Source organism: Acinonyx jubatus, chromosome F2, assembly GCF_027475565.1.
Source record: "Acinonyx jubatus isolate Ajub_Pintada_27869175 chromosome F2, VMU_Ajub_asm_v1.0, whole genome shotgun sequence".
In the NCBI taxonomy this organism is placed as follows: domain Eukaryota; kingdom Metazoa; phylum Chordata; class Mammalia; order Carnivora; family Felidae; genus Acinonyx; species Acinonyx jubatus.
Window position 1 is genome coordinate 53,049,989 of NC_069394.1, and position 18,246 is coordinate 53,068,234.

Here is an 18,246-nt window from a genome sequence, read left to right on the forward strand (position 1 = left end):
ACGCCCCAGAAAAACCTCTTGCACACTTGTCGTTGGTCTCCCAGAGAACCTGTGCTGACACAATCATGAAGCAAGAAGAATGAGCAGCCCTGACCCATGTTAGGGGTCTTCTCCAGAGTACCGCAGACTGGTCAGCACCAATAGGGTGCAAGGGGGAAGTATCCGGGAAGGGAAGGGGTAGGGAACACTTTGTCTGACAAAAAGAACAGGTTTTGCCTGGTTATCTCCAACATCCTTCTGAGAGTGGGCGTTGTGCTTATTACTTTGAAATCTCTCAATCATCAATGTATTTTTCACCTATGGCGGGGAGGATGGATACATATCAATGTTTTTATCACTGCTGAGTCTTTGCCTGTTTGGTTTTTTATTTTTTTCCTCTTTTTGGTCCCTTAGTTGTGTTTATAGTAACTTAGTGTGGAATTGACCTAGTAACTCAGGTCAGTGTCTGTTGTTGAAAGTTTGAAACATTTATGCCTTTTGTCGGATATCAATAACATGAAATAACAATTCATATGATGAAAATTTTCTTACTAAAGAATACTACAGCCATTTATTTGTATGCTGTGGGCATAACTCTGATGAGTGTCTATGGAGAATACAGCTAGGCTTGTAATCTTTCTACTAATATTTTCACGTAAGAAATTATAGCTTTATAATTGGGCTTAGTTTAAAAAGGCAATAATTTATTTAAGAAAATAATTCTCTTTCTCTTATTCCAAAATACTTTTAATGTTTAACAAGAGAATAGTAATTCTAATATATAAGGCCAATTCAATAATTTCCAAACATTCTCTCTTTTTTTTAATGTTTATTTACTTATTTTGACAGGGAGAGAGAAAGATCGAGCGCACAGGGGAGAGACAGAGAGAGAGACAATCCCAAGCAGGCACCTGTGCTTTTAACACAGAGCCCTATGCGGGGCTTGATCTCATGAGCCATGACATTACGACCTGTGCCAAAATCAAGAGTCGGACACTTAATGGACTGAGCCACTCAGGTGCCCCAACAGGTAAACTTATATAAGATTCATAGTGGACTTCCTATTCTCATTCTCTATGTCCCCATTTGTTTACTAAATATAAATATATCAATAATCATAGTGAAAGAATATGAATTATAGATAACCTAATATGGAGCATTTAGTTATAGTCCTCAGCTACTCTGATTTGAAGAGAACAAAATTTGTTTTATATTTAAGGAAAACTATGTGGAACCATAAAAACCATGGCACATTTGAGCTAACTGTATGCCTACCTAATTAAGGATGTTTCAAGATTTATAATAACCTGATAGTGATTACACATCTGTATGTAAATATGGAATTTTTTAATCCAAAAGGGCTGTTTGTTTATGTCTTATGATTCTTCCTAAACTGTGCCATGTAAACTGGTTTCATAACTTGTTTTCATCTCAACATCCTGTGAAGTGCTTTTGTTTACAATATTCTGTTTGAAGTCGGGAAAGCTTTGCCGATGAAAGAGATAGCACAATCTTGTCCTTTCATACTGTAATGTAAATAAAGGGAGTTGTTCATTTGATCAGTGGCTGTCACTCTGAAATAATCTTCCACCAAGTCCAGAGTCTTTGAATTGCTTGGAAAAGAATAGTCACTACCGGAAACCTTTATAATCCATTTGGAAAATTGAGTGGTTGGTTGCCTTTGGCCTCCCGAGAAGTTCATAGTCCAGCAGAGTGCACCGGCCCTTCAAAATCTAACCCACAAGGAGAGCTTTCGGTATCTTCTGACATCTATATCCCTCTTCTTCTGGGCTGTCGGAGCCTTAGTTTTGTTTGGGAAACTGTGTGCCCTTTCCCTGGCAGTGGTCGTAGCTGGCCCAAGCAAATTACGGCTTTCTGTCTTCCATACTTTCAGATTCTCTTGCAGCGAGTGGTAGCCAGTAACACAGAAACAGAAATCTGCTGTGGGGGCTCCTGAAGAAGCTTTTGCGTTCCTGAGGCAGGGGGCAGCTGTTCGTTCTAGTGCCAGCCTTTCCTTCTTCCTTGAAGGCAGACGTGCGACCAGAAACTGAGGTAGCCATTTTGCTACCCTGAGATAAAGGCTAAGAGAACTACAGAGGCACCGGCCCCAACACCACTTACTCACCAAACCAGCTCCTCAGCCTCCTACATTTAGACTTGGAGAAAAAAAATAAACCTGTATTTGTTTAAGCCATTGCTATTTCTTTTTTTGTCACTTGCAGTAAAAAGCATTCCTGACTGAAACAGACTGAGATCACTTGCTTTTCCAGCCTCATTATCGTATGTACCCTATTCCTCGAGTTACAAAGTCTACTTGTATTCTGCACACTCATGAAGCTATTTAAAGATGGACACAAAAATGCTTTCCCTCCAAAATCCTGCTTGCCAAAATGACTCAGCTCAAACTCTTCCAAATTCATTACCTCCCAAGTTCCCCTCGTGCTTCTTTAATGCTTTCCACCAGCCTTACACTTACCACCTAGCCTGAGGGATCCTTGAGGAAAAGACTCAATTCCATTCTTTGAATCACCCCACTACCATGACACTATTCCCAGAACCTAACATAGTACCAGAAACACTGGGACAAATGTGTTATCTTTGTAAAAACTTACATTTCCTAGACTCCTTGAAGAGATAAGCTTGGTCTTATCTTAGATTTTCATTTCCTTTGGTTCTAAATGAAATCATACTCTCGTCTACCAGGCTAAGTGAAAGAAATAACAGTTAAAAATTTAAATATGTATAATTTTTGATCCAGCAATTCCAATTCTAGAAAGTTATCTCAGAGATATGTCACACAAGTGACCAAAGACATTGCACCTAGATATTGATGAAAGCATTGCTTATAATAGCAAAAATGGAAAACAGGCCACTAATAGAGACGTGTTGTATAAATTACGGCACATCTATTTAAAAAGAAAATACTATGCCACTCTTAAAAGAACCAGAAAAATCCACATATGGTGACATGTAAGGATTGCCAAGATACAGCACTAAGAAAAATAGAAGAGTATATTTTTATTCCTTTTCTATAAAAAATATTTATATACATTGAAAAAAATCAAGAATAAACTCTAACTTATAAACAGTGGTTCTGAGGTTGGGGCTTTTATTCTCTTAGACTTGAAGGTTGGTATTAATGGATTTCTACAATTTATACATATATATATATATATATATTGCATTTGCAATCAGAAACAAATTGCTAAAGAAACAGATCTTCTCTGGTGTATGTTTTAAATAATGGTAGGAGGCCAGGAGCATCTGCCGGAATGCTGCCTCCATGCAGAAATGAAGAAATGCAGAAACAGTTTGAAATGCAGGATAGAGAGAGGCTGGAAAGTTAGCAGTAAGACTGAAGGCTCATGAAAAAAGAATCATATATGTGGATCCTGAGGAACTTAACAGAAGACCATGGGGGAGGGGAAGGGGGAAAAAAGTTACAGAAAGGGAGGGAGGCAAAGCATAAGAGACTCTTAAATACTGAGAACAAACTGAGAGTTGATGGGGGTTGGGGGAGAGGGGAAAGTGGTGATGGGCATTGAGGAGGGCACCTGTTGGGATGAGCACTGGGTGTTGTATGGAAACCAATTTGACAATAAATTATAACTAATAAAAAAAAAAAGAAAGAAGAATCATGATGGAGACTGTCCCAAAATGGAACAGCTTGCATTGTGAGGTAGTGAGCTTCCCATTCATCCAATTGTGCAAGCAAGAAATCTGGGAGTATGCCTTTACACCTTTCTGTCCCTCATTCCCCAAGATTCCTCTAACACATTCGCTTTTTTTCCACCTCTGCCAACACTGCTCTTGTCCAGGTAACCAACCTCTCCCGCTTGAACTATTAGAATAACTTCCTAATTGGGATCCATATATCAAGTGCAGTAGGCAGAACATTGGCCTCACAACCTTTGCCCCTGATGTCACACCTATGAATAACTTATGTTACGTGGCAAAAGAGCCTTTACAAATGTCATGAAGATTATTAACAAATTTGACTTTTACATAGATTATCCTGGACAATCAAGATGAGCCCAATGTAATCACATGAACCCTTAGAAGCAAAGCTGTCTGCTGGCAGAAAGCAGCAGAAGAGGAAGTTGGAGAGATTGGAAGCATGACACGGACTTGACCTGGTGGCTTTACCGGCTTGAAGATGGGAGGGGCTGCCTGGAAAGCAGGAGAAGGGAATGAGTTCTGGCAACAGCCCATGAGCTTGGGATGAGAACCTCAGCCCTAGCCAATATGTTGTTTTCTACCTCCTAAGATCATAAACAGAGAACCCAGCTGAGCCATGTTGTGCCCAGAAAACTGACCTATGGAAACTGTGATATTGTTTTAAATTGCTTAATTTGTGATCATTTGTTTTGGCAGAAGTAGAAAACCAATACGTTAACTCTGGCCCACCTCTCTGTCTACTCATGCAAGCACCATGTGAGTGATTTCGATTGGTCAAGACACACATGTTTACAACCCCAATTACTTTTCGACTACTCTCTGGAAACATTGCAAACTCCTTAACATAGTGTTCAAGTTTTACATGCTTTCGTGTTTCCCTGGACCTCTCCAACCTCATGTTCTTCTTTAACTCTGGATTCAGCCACTCTGGCTTTCTTTCCTTCACTCATACTGCCAGGCTCCCTGTTGCCTCAGGGCTTTTGTGCAAGCCTTTCCCTCTGTCTAGAATGTTCTTCTCTCTCATCTTCACCTTCTGGATACTACTAGACTTTCTGACTAAATCAAACGTAGAAATTAGAGATTCCTGTGGAATTACATATTTCTCCCTCTGAGCAATTGTCATGGTTACAAGGGTTTGTGTGATTACCTGACAATTATCTGCCTCACATACTATATGTAACCTCCTTAAGGACAGGAGTATGAAGGCCTTTCCTTACCATTGTATCAACAGCTCTTGATAGCGTGTCTGAAACACAGTCAGTTCTCAAGTAATATTTCCTGGCTGAATAATTGAATTAATGAGTCACACTGAATCAGTGAATTGGTGCTCCAGGAAAGAATAGATGAGAAAACACCAGTCACCAATAGAAACTTGAGTCAAGTGTTCTAAAATTGAATGATGTTAAGTATTCGGTGCCCATATGAAGTGTGATAACTGTCTTTTAATTTTACACTACCCAGGGAACCTTAGCTTTTTCTATGAAGATAGCTGTCAAAACGTCGCTTCGTCACCAACATATGTCCTCTCTCACCAAATTCAATAAATAACCAAGTGGAAGACACTGTACGAGGTGTCCCCAATAGTATAAATATACCTTTGGTTATTTATATATCAAATTTATTTTGGTTATTGAACTTCACACTTTATAAAATACACTTTTGCATACATTATCTCCTTTAACCCTCACAATAATTTTGCAAAGCACTTGCATATACTTTTTACAGCTTTTTTTCACTTCGGCGTAGAGCAACTCAGAGTGTCATTGCTCTGACATTAACTGATATGTTCAAGTTCAAAAACTTTGGCAGTGACAAAACTCCACCTCAGCTCTTCTTGTCCCATGTGCAGGTGTTAACAGCCTAGATTTTCCAGGTAGGAACTAAGCTTCCACTTCCCTGTGTATTTCCCTTCTCTCCATCTCACTCCCTGGTGCCCAGCCCAAGTGCCTCAGAAGTGGTCTGGGTGACTAGCAACCACACTTGGTGTAATTTCTATTCACGCCTGCCACTGCATTTCCCAAAGATGAAAGATAAACCGTGGTGGGCAACCAATAGTGTTTGTCAAATGGATTGTCTACCCTACCCTCGCGCTTTGTGTTCATACAGGAAAACACATTTTTGAGTTTTAAGCTCCTCAGGTTTGAGAATATAAATTTCTGTATAAGAAGCATCCTATTTATTATTTATTATTTTTCGATGGCTTTAGAGGATGCCTCTTTTTAAATAGGTAATAGCTAGAGGGGAAAGTCTTGTGTAATTTCTGAGATGTGCGTTTTTTCTTATGCATTTACATCATGATACCACAGATTAGAGTGTGTCTTATCCAGAATGACTGGAACATGGCTAGCTCATAGAGATGAGCTCAAAGATAAATTTCTGCTTAACTGGATGTGTAACATACAGCAATTCTGCTGAATACACTGGCAAATCCAAAAGAAGTTCCAAAAATGGTTTTAAATAATCATTGCTGGACTAACAACACAGTCTCCCTTGTAATTACTTTAAAAGAAACTATTCTTATTTTGATTCTTCTGATACATTCTCTCTTCAGAAAGGAACTCAAGAGTAGAATTAACAAGTCAAAGGGCACGACCATCTTCCTTACATTGTACTACCTTGAAGCAAAGGTTAACATTTTGACACTCTCATCTCCGCCATACTCCTGTTTGTTTTTCTTAGTTGAGATGAAATCTGTTTTTCTACCTGACATTAAGTATTTTATTTTACCAGTAAAGCATTTATTCCAATCCTTTAATTGAGGGTTGGTTACTACCTCCCTGTGTTACAGTTCAAAAGTTTTCCTGATTTATGTAACCACTATTAAAATTTTGGTATGCACTTTCCTTACTTGTTCCTTTGCTAAACTAGCATACAAGATACATATAAATATGATTGCCACTATTGTTGTTTTTATAAAAATGGAATGGTACACATAACTAATTTTTTTCCTTAACAATGAATCATTATGCTGTCCTAAATCTCCTCAGATCTACTGCATTCTATCAAATAAGTACATAATATTCCATAGAATAGAAGTATAGTAATTTATGAAACCATCTTTTGTTGATAGACATTCAGGGTATTTTTCCTTATTTTTTCCCGTTATAAAAAAAACAAAGCAATAAGAATCATAGTGTATACATTGAAAATATGGCATTTTTATTTTTTAAAAAATAGTTCTTTGCTAAGGATTACAAATTTAACTAACAAGTACAGTTAGGTTCTTTCCATTATTTTCCGTGAGGGCACAGCCCACATTTTGTCTGGTTCATTGCTCTTTTGCCCAAACAGAACATAGAACATAGCATATAGAAAGTTTGAGTCAAATACATATTTGTTGGATTGAGCTGAACAGATAACATTATTGTGGGAGCCTTGAGTTGAAAAGTCATCAATGTGTTAGCTCTGCACTGTGATGTTCAGGTAGGGCACCAGAGTCAGGGCTTAATCAGGACATTCACAAAGCCATCATTTGCATCCAGCTTGGTCACCAATGGGCAGTGCGTCTTTGAGCTCATCTCTTTCCACTTCATTTTTTATTGATAAATTGGTTAAATGACATGCTTCTCATGTTTCATAGCTGTATCCCACTTTAATACACATTTTATTCTTATCAAGTGTCTGACAATAACATGTTCCTTTAGTATTAAAATAATATATTAAAATTATGTATTTGTAATTATGAGAGTATTCGTTGACATCTCTTTATAGCACATTTCACATGCAGAGAATGAAATGATTATTAAATTCTTCCCACTCATTGACTCAGGTTTAAAGTATTCAAAACCTATGTGGGAAATTGTTCTCCTCGTCTACAGTCACGCTGAAAACCACATGGCACCATCAGGGAGTGATGAACGAAGACAATGAAAATGACTCAGTATAAGCCCATCTATTGGAGCAGGAAAACCAGACGTCCCCTGGGGTAGGGGCAACTACTTCTTGAATATTGGAGATCAAGGGTACTCAATAGTTAATGCCCTTGTTTTCCTCATTTGAATTCCAAGTAAATTAAGACATAAGGAAGTTAGGTAGATGGAGGCTACAATATAACATTTATTACCAATAAAGATGTCATGGGAGGATGTGACTTACACATCCGTGGGCAAGCAAGGATCTCAGTATGGCAGGCTCACTCTCTCTGTCGCAGAGGGTGCTGGACTTTGGGAACAGACCAGTCTCCGTAACACAAAAGAGGAGAAGGAGCAGAGCAGAACAGAGCAAAACACTCACTTCCTACAGGCAGCTCATACCTAAAAGAGAAGAGGACGGGATGGGCTCTACATACCCTGTTCCTTCTGTCAACCTCGCCAGTTAGATATGTCACTCTCCCTCCTTGGTTGGGGAACTAGTCACAGGGAGAAAAGAGTCCAGACAGTTTAGGCTAACGGAACCCCTTTTACATGGAAGATAGTACCAGGATAAGAAAGAACAGCTTCTTCACTATTGAAAAACACATTTTTTTGGTTATACATATGTGACTGCCTTTTACAGGGATTTGGGTTTTGAGATAGCAGACAACCTATGCATTGTCTGGCTACATCCACGAAAAGATCACACACACACACACACACACACACACACACACACCACAGTTGAGCACAAACACATCTTCCAAAGCATATGATGAGGGCATTTCTGCTGATCATGAGAAGGAAGAGACCCTAATTGTAAAAATCATGTGCTGGTGTCTTGACTTTAAATTCTTAACCAGCTTATAATGAATTTTGGAACATAACCTTTTTCAGTTTATTTTGAAAACAGAGCATGGAAATCAAGTTCGTCCGTGATTCCATATGCGTTTTTAAAATTTCCACAGCAAATATTTTTCCTACTGAATTGCTATATTCTTTCTTTTTAATAAGTGTTTATTCTGAGCCTTTGTTGAACACTTTTAATAACATTGATCCAAATCTTACAAGGGAAGTATTATCAAGCCCATTTTATAAATGAGAAAATTTAGGTTCAGATAGATAATTTGTTTAAGATAACACACAGGTAGGAAAGAAAAACTGTATTTGAGCCCAGGTCTTCCTACCTCACAGGTTCTCCACCCTGTTTACTTATGCAGGTGTCTATCATGCTCGATAAAAATTACTTGTGGGTGGGATCATGGTTTCGATTTATTCATTTTTTCCATCATTTTTATTGCTACTAATTTTTTTTGTCCTAGCAAAGAACACAGTGTTCTCATTTAGTAGGTATTTAGTTAATATTTAAGTTTAGGTAAATAGACAATTATGAAATCCTAGATATGGAAGATAAGTAGAAATATTCCAGTTTGAATCTGTCATTTTATAATTTAGGAAATTAAGGCCCAGAGAAGGGCTTCACGTTCAAATAGCCAGGAGAGTGTCCAATCCAAACAAGAATGTAACTCCTCATGTGTGGCCTTTCCGATCTTCCTGCTACCATTTCCCCTTCACAATGGAATCGTGCAAGCAATAAGTGGCTTGCCATGAGTTATGGGTGGCTTGGAAATAGGAGGAGGCAGCGGCTGCCTCTCATGGAACACAAGACTTGAGGGAACAAAGGGCATGTCTGTGTCATGAAGCTGGAAAGACTTACAGGAAGGAAAATAACAATAATGAAAGATTGTATTTATTGATTAGAGAATCAGCAGAAAATAGTGGTTAAATGCATGGATGCTGAAGTCACATGGCCTGAATTAAAATGTGTAGAGGCAATCTGCTACTTACTAGTGGTATGATCTTGGACAAGCTACTTAGCCTGCATGAGCCTCAGTTTCTTCATCCGTAATATGGGAATGTGGTATCTCACACTGTGAAATTTTAAGTATGTATATGTATGTATGTGTATATATAGATAGATATAGATGATATAGATAGATAGATATAGATATAGATATATAGATATAGATATAGATACAGATATAGATATAGATATAGATATAGATATAGATAGATATCCTGGGGCCTGGGTGGCTCAATTGGTTGGGTGACTGACTCTTGCTTTCAGCTCAGGTCATGATCCCAGGATCGTGGGATCAAGCCCTGTGTCTGGCTCCATGCTGACAGTGCTGAGTCTGCTTGAGATTCTCTCTCTGTCTCTTCCTCTGCTCACACTCTTTGTCAAATAAATAATAAATAAAATAATAAATAAATAAATAAAATATATTGCACTGACCTCCCCATCACAGACTAAGCACTATTGGTTATTATTTGAACACTTTCTAGGTTCCAGAGACTGTGCCAAATGCTTAGAAACCATTAGCTTTGATTTGTATCTTATTATTAAATATTAAATAAGGTAAGCTGTTGCTACATTTTATAAAGGAGCCTTTTTGAGACATGAAGAGAATAAGCAACTGGGCTAGGATTCCGTACCTGTCAATGGAGGCGTATAAACCTGGGTTATCTTCCGCCAGAGCCCCTGCTGCCAACCCCTGTGCTGGGGGCCAAACCTCATTATCAGCTCTCTTCTACATAAAAGACAAACTGCTTTGGGATCGCTACTGTAGCAGATACAAAATTCTAACCAAAGCTACTTTTTTCTACCCAAGCCTCCATCAAGTCTCCTGTGGTTCCAGGAGGGTGGGCCCACCGGGAACCCTATCATCCCTAATTCAGAAGCGTCTAGATTGGCTTAGACATGACTCTGAAATTCTGAAAGTTTGGAATTCCCATAAGTGGATCTTAAAAGAAAACCCGTGATATGGACTCCCCTGGAATTAAATAGTGTTGAAATAATTAGAATCAGGCCAAGTCTGAGGCCTTTTCTTGAGAAGTATCAGGCAGGTGGCTTCCATTCAAGAGCATACGTATACAAAAGCTTATATGGAACAGACATCCAGGATCAAGAGCATGTCACTATCCAAGAGTATTTTAGAAGGGAAGGACCATGGACCTTTCCCTCAACTACAAAATGGCCACTGAAATCATCTGCTTTGCCTCTGAGAAAGTGTCACAAGTGGTGTCTAAACTTAAGACTCCGGAAAACAATTATTTCTGCCAGTGTTTGCCATTTAGATAAAGCTCCTAGGGAAATGGGTTGAGAATCATTTTATCAGCACATGTTTATTATTAAGCTTGTTGTGTACTCAGCACTAGGTTAAATAAACTGAAGTTTCCTACCACACGTTTGAGGTGAATTTAAAGCTCTTAATGGACATGAATGCATGAAATGTCAAATACAGTAATGACAGTTCCCTAACTCCATTTGCCATCATTTTCAGAGATTCTGTTAGTAATAAAGTAAAAGTTTGGTGTGTTAGAAAAGCAAGTAATTACTTCTGAAGAGTAACATTAAATCAGATAAAATAAAATGAGATTTTTCTCTCTGTTCTCCAGTCTGCAATAAATTGTTGGCTGGTATTCCCCATAGCCATTAAAAACTCTGGCTGTTAAAGTTACTGTTTCAATTATGATTTATAACATGAAGAAGACTCAAAAAGAGTGAGTCTAGCTCCAACTCAATAGGGCTAATTAAATTTTAACCTGCTAGATAAGCAATACAATTATTTTTATACTCTCGAGATTTCTTTTTTTAAATGTTTGTTTCTATTTTTGTCACTACTTGAAGTCTATTTCTCATCATTTCAAAAAGTGTACATGTTAAATTAAGTCAGATTCCTAAACTTTTCCAGCATCATAAATGGTTCACTGACTTAATTTGGCAAGAAGGCACTGGATTTAATTACTAGCATAAACATGAGGCTAAATGAACACTTCTAAGAAGAATAGCAAGCACACTATGCATAATAAAATCTGATTCTGAACTTCAATGGCTACTTCACTGTCTATCATCATCCATACAGTGGTTGGAACTGAAAATGACCAAAATCTCTTAATACTTAATCCAGCAGAGGTGGACTTTTAATTTCAATTCTGGTTCTGACTTACTCTGAGATCCTAAGAAAGATGCTTATCTATGGCTTAGTGTTTCCTGTTTATTAAATAAGGAGAAAAAAGAGTACTAAAGTAATGTCCACAGAGGGGAGACTGTTAAATAGGCACATAATGCAAGGTGAGTATTGTAATTAGTAAGTACTTACTTGTACATCATCTTATAAGCCATAAAGCCAGTCATTAGCACTTAGGACTCTTAAGACAATTCACTAGGCATGGTTTAAAACCGAAGAGGTCGAAAATGTGAACCTGATTCCCAGAAGCCTTCAGTCCAGCTGAAGGGATGGGATGCACATACTAAAATTTGTTGATTACTAAACTGACCATCAGTCAACTTTGCAGTTTGACTGACATAGACATAAACAGTTGATATAATTGCTCTATTCATCTTGAGGTGGTGATGTCATTTCTGCTATATGTTAATCAAAACTATAAATAAGGCAAGGCAAGAACACGGTGTGATTTATTTATTTATTTATTTATTTATTTTTGGGACAGAGAGAGACAGAGCATGAACGGGGGAGGGGCAGAGAGAGAGGGAGACACAGAATCGGAAACAGGCTCTAGGCTCTGAGCCATCAGCCCAGAGCCTGACGTGGGGCTTGAACTCACAGACCGCAGGATCGTGACCTGGCTGAAGTCGGACGCTTAACCGACTGCGCCACCCAGGCGCCCCATGATTTTAAATGCACTATGTAATATTGCGTTCTGACACCAACTGAGTGTCCCACAATTCAATTAAATTCTGATACTAACTAACTGGCGCTAGCATCAGATCCCACAAGTTAAAGGGTAGGGTGCGCAATAAGATTGCCCTTGTATCAAATGCTGGCTGCAAGTGGTCCCCGGGCTTCCTGCACTTCTGTGTGACTTGGCTACAAATTCGGAAGGTCACATAACCCTCCTTCAGCTTTGCTAATACAGTAGAACAACTCACAGAACTCAGGAAAGCACTACACGTAACGGTTACCGTTTTGTTATAAAGGATACAAATGAAAAGCCAGATGAAGAAGTACATAGCACAAGGTCTGGAAGAGTGCCGAGTGTAGGAGTTTCTGTCTCTGTGGAGTCAGGGTGCACCGCCATCGCAGTATGTCAACGTGTTCACCAACCAGGATGCTCCCCAAGCCTGGGTGTACTGCGTTTTTTATGGCTATTTCATTAGATAGGCATGACGGATTAAATCACCGGCCATGTGATTAAATTCAATCTCCAGCTGCCCTCCCCTCCCCAGAGGTCAGGGGACAAGGCTGAAGGTTCCAACCTTCTAAGCACTTAGTTGGTTCTCCTCCACATTTCATTAGCATAAACTCAAGTACGGTCCAAAGGGGTTCATTATGTGTATCATAACACATTCCTATCACTCAAGAAATTCCAAGGGTTTTTGAAGTTCTGTGCCAGCAACAGAGACAATTTAGGAGTGCTATATGGATGATAGAGATAGTAGGTGTTGCAGAAGCTCATGAGAGGAGAGACTCCTCCAGTAGGGGAGCTGGAGTGATCAAGGTCAACTACATGAATGGGGTGAGACATGAATTAGCCACTAGAGTATGGCTAGCATTTGATGAACAGAGATGTAAGTGTAAAACTTGAGTAAAAAAACAAAAGTAAAACATAAAAGCAAGAAAGTACAAAGGATAGTGAAGCAATGAAGAGCAAACCAGTTAGACCAAAGCAGATTTATGATGGGGTATAGTGAAAGTTAAAGTCCATTGTAAGCACTCCTGTATACCCAAGGCTCTTTTAATCAAGAAATTCAATCATGTATTTTCAGAAAAAAAAATTCTAATTATTAATATGGACAAAGAAAACTACTATCAGATTGCCTATATTTGGCCTCAAAATTTAATAGCCTAGTATTTTCTAAACCAAACCAAAACAAAACAACCAAAACGAAACAAACAAAGCAAAACGAAAAAACCCAACAATACCCGGAACAATGACAGCAACAAAACTTTAGAATGGCACTGGAGTTGGTTAGATACTGAACACTCCTTGAATAAGTGATTTGGACAAAGTAAGTCAAAGGAATATAAACAATATTTCAAATTGCTGTTACTGGCTCTGGAAACCAAAATAATGTGCCTTGGGCTCAGCTGTCCTCTTGGATATATAAACAAAACAGACTCTGCACTTTGTTTCTTTTCTGGCCAAGAGAAATTAGGCTCCCATGGCTTCAGACAGCTGTCATGCATTTCCCTGACTGCTGCCACACGAGTGTTAGGCTCTGCGGATCATTACCAACACCAACATCTGGCTCTGCCTGCCTGCTTTCAAACAGAGCTTAATTTTTTTTTCCAAGTTTCCAGAAACAGGAAATACCATGTGCACTTCAGTGGAATTTGGGATTAAATATTTCTAAAACCAACTGCTGTTTTTACAAGACAGCTTGGAGTGATGGTTTACTTTATGGCTTTTTCCTTTGCAAATTCTTCTCTCTATATGAATTGCTGTGAAATCTCCAAGGTCCTCTGCCTTCCCATCAGGCTACATGATTGTGTTTTTATTCATTCCCCGAAGAATATGTTTGAGACTCCACTAAGGGTCTGACCACCAACCACACCAGTAACATCTCAAATTTCAGGAATTTTTGTCGCCTGTTCAGAACAGTAGTAGGTTTGACCATTGCCAAGTGTGTGGAAACTTTGGGGAGCCCTCACTCTCACTAGCATTCACTAGTATTAACCACCATTTGTCCCTAGAAGGGGTTCTTTTGGGGGATGGGCAGGGAAGGGAAAAGAGTTTAGCAGAAACTGGATCCCCCTTCTACATGGGGAAGTAGGAATCGGTAAATGGCTGACTCAGAGATTAATAATAGCTACTACCATTATCCTCATTTTCAAGTTAAGGAACCTTATGTAGACTGAGGAAGAAAGCCATGTAAACAGTCCATATTCCTGCATTTCTACATGAACTTCTGGCTCAAGGAGAAAACCACAGCATGCTGAATCTCCTCTTCTTGTCATCTTTTATCCTCTGTAGCAAGAGACAGCCTCTACTCCAGGGAGAGTGTGAGTCTGAGAGCAGAAAAGTGTGTTTGCTGAAGAAGTATTGAGAGAGTGGGAATGGAGGAAGAAAATGTACAGTAGGGCTAGAAATGACAGGCATGCATTAGCCGCTAAAGGCTTTCACATCTTTCTGACTTTGGACACTGTGGAAGTAAAACTCTTGCTCATTTTATACATCTTCCTTTCTCAATCTTGAATTTTTATTTGTTGACTAATAAATGATTTTTACGAATGAGACACAGTTTTCTCTGATGCCGACTTAAAATAGAAGTTTGTAAGAACTATATTCTATGGAAGGGATGCTTGGGTGGCTCAGCAGTTTAGGCATCTGACTCTTGATTTCACTTCAGGTCATGATCTCACGGTTCATGAGTTTGAGCCCCACATGAGGCTCTGCACTGAAAGTGCGGAGCCTGCCTGGGATTCCCTCTCTCTCTCTCTCTCTCTCTCTCTCCCTCTCTCCCTCTCTCTCTGCCCTCCCCCCCCCCCACCGCCTCTCAAAATAAATTAAACTTAAAAAAAGGAATTATATTCTATGGAGGTAACAAAGGCGGAAGAATTAAAAAGCAAGCCTAAGAAATCTCTGAAATCATGAGAATCCACATTAGTTTTACAGCCACAAATCTTGAGTGAAGATGTCAGGATAGAAATTTAAGGAAAGTGTGAGGTCGGAATGACAAGGTGGTGGGAATATCCATTCTTTAATCTGTAATGTAAAGACATTTCCTGAAGGCACTGCTTTCACTTTTGTTAGGTACCCTCTCTCTTCCCACCATCATTTCTTTCTCCCAGTAGAAAGATCTACGTATGTCAAGTCCTAAGCCCCGTGTTTTCCTCTGCAGTACAGCGTGAGGCCACAGAGTAACATTAGCAGGCTTTGTCTTGATCTCCCCTGAAATCCTTTTCTACACGATTCCCCTGTTCTCAGAAGAGCCCTGAAGTCACTCTTAAGTCTTCTGTCAGAAAAGGAAAGCACTCCATTAAAATCTACAGTTAATCACTGCTTACATTAAAATGATACAGGGGACATGAGGAGACACTTAGCTAAAGATTTCAACTCTAGGGGAGAAAAAAAGCTGATACTAACAACTAGCATTTACTCAGAACCTACTATGTGCTTGAAGCCATGTTAGGTGATTGTGGTTGGCAGCCATGTGATTTCGGCGGACAGAAGGACACGAGGGCAGCGGAAGCCAGATGATTCTGTGTGGTTCCGAGTGTGCACGTGGCTTCTCCACCAGCTACCTTCTTCTGCTAGTGGACAACGTGGTTGGAAGGGTGGTGCAGGCAATTCTTAGAGATTCCAATTGAATGTACATTCCTTCAGCAGTTCTTTAAAGCATTAACCTATTGTTATTTATTTACAAGGGGTTCATAATTTATTCATCTCTGATCATTCTTTCCTGAGGTTTAAGTCAAACGTGGGGCCCTTAAGAACTTGAAGTAAAGGCAAAAGCACTAAGCTCCAGGCACAGTTTCAACCCTATTTCTCTCCTTGGTCACTAGGTCACACACTTCTCCCAACTTTATCTCAGGTGCTGCTAATCCACTCTTCACCAAACTCTGCTCCTCAGTCACTAAAGGCCACAGCCAGTCTCCCTCTTCAGTTCCCAAATTCCATCTTCTCCAGCCCCAATCCCTACTCTTACCATTAGGCCAGAATTCTCACCCAGAACTTATTTCCTTTCAGGATTAGGGTGACAGTGAACCCTATATTAACGTACTTGTGGGTTTAAAAAACATTTTGGAGCTAGACTGAAAATACAGATCATTTATTACATTGACTGCTCTAAGTTCTTTTTTTTTTAAGTTTATTTATTTATTTTGAGAGAGAGGAGAGACAGAGCGTGCTCACATGGGAAAGGTAGAGAGAGGGGCTCTGCTGTGTCAACAAGGAGCCGATGTGGGGCTCAAACTCACGATGGTGAGATCATGACCTGAGCTGAAACAAGAATCAGATGCTCGACTGACTGGGCCACCCAGGCACCCCAAATTGACTGCTCTAAGTTCTAAACAAATTCTTTAAAACAAACAATTTAGAAGTAAAAATTCAGGTACTTGGTAAATTTCCTGAGTTAGAGCAAGAGGAATTGAGCTTTCCAATAGTTTTCCAAAGTTTCCCAGGAGAAAAAGACAGAATGCTAATCTTCCTATCCCCACTTCCTCCCCCTGAACACTCCACCAGGGATTCAGTTATGGTTTCCAGTGAAGCTCCTAGCAGCTGCATGTGTTCAAACAAAGCAAACTGTAATAAGCCATGTCCAACAAATCAAGCACAACTTGTATGAATTTTTACGGCAACCTTAAGTTTTTGCCTAGTGAAATCCAATCCTATGTTCCCACTTGGGTCTCAGCTTCGCCAGTCACCTTGGATTCCCCACAGTTCTCTTATCTGGACTACAAGTAGGAAGTAGGCAGAGGCTGGAAGATTTTCATGTCAAAGTATCCCTTTGAGTGAATGGATGAGGATATCTAATGAACACATATGGAGAATTTGGGTGCCCAGACTTCTCAGTTAGGTGACAAGCCTGTGATTCTTAGCCAAAAGAGTTCAATAAAAATCTCTTCCAGGTACAGCTTCTTGAATGAGCAGAGAATACGTTTGCTGGTATTGCTAGTGTCTATATAATTGAAATCCTCACTGTTGGGACTTTTAAAGGCATTGAATGAAGAAATTCTCACCCAAAGAGCAGATTTTGCTGACCCGTAAGGAATGTAAACCTCCGAGGGGGAAAAAAATGTAGCTGCTATTCCTGCCAGCCACCACTACCAGCTAATGAGAAGCAAATTCTAAGTTCAGACACGGTCAATATTAAGACAGTCAATATTAAGCCAATATTATACATTTCATGTGTTTAATACCAATTATAGTGGCTCAAAATACAATGGCAGTAGGACATACCAATTAACTTTTTATATAATTAAATCCTGGATCTCTTAAATCAATATACAAATGAATTCATACACTATACAGAAAAATATTTTTATTGGAGTTTCTGACACCTAAAAAAATAGGATGACAGCTTTGGTTTCTTCTAAAAGTCTCAAGATGACTAGTATATTACCTCTGTTATTTTTAAAATTTATTTAAAGTATTTTCTTATTAAAAACAGAACTAACAAAATTCCACAACTAGCTCCTTCATTTACAGAGAATTCTCTTTTAACCAGACATTCATTTATTATTTCCTAATCACACAGAAGAATAGCTCTAAGGAAAAGTTACATCGAAAGCAAAGATAAAGGCGGGTAGGATTCCAAGGCAAACCTCTGCATTGAGAGACTGTGTATAAGTATCACATACTTTCTTCCACAACTTCATGCAGATTGGGAATATAGTCTATAGCATTTACCACTAGCCCAAGAATTATTCCTCACACTTCTGGTTCGGTATCAAGGCGTGGCTTTGAAATACACTGGGTTCTAACTTAATGATGGTAAATCTTGGTTTGAAAAATCTGGAAATGAAAAATAATCTTCAGTATGTCATTTGGTGAAAGGAGAGCAGAGGAAAAGGACAGAGGCTAGAGACTGGCTCTTGCCTGGATTTTATCTGTATCACTTTACTTCTTTGGGCCTGGATAAAATGAAGATGGTAATTACACTTGCCACCAGAAAACAAGAGTGTTGCTCTTTGAACTTCTTGGCGAAGCCTACATTATGTAAGCGCAATGTCCCAGGACTAGGATGCTCTTAGAACAACAGCTTGCATTA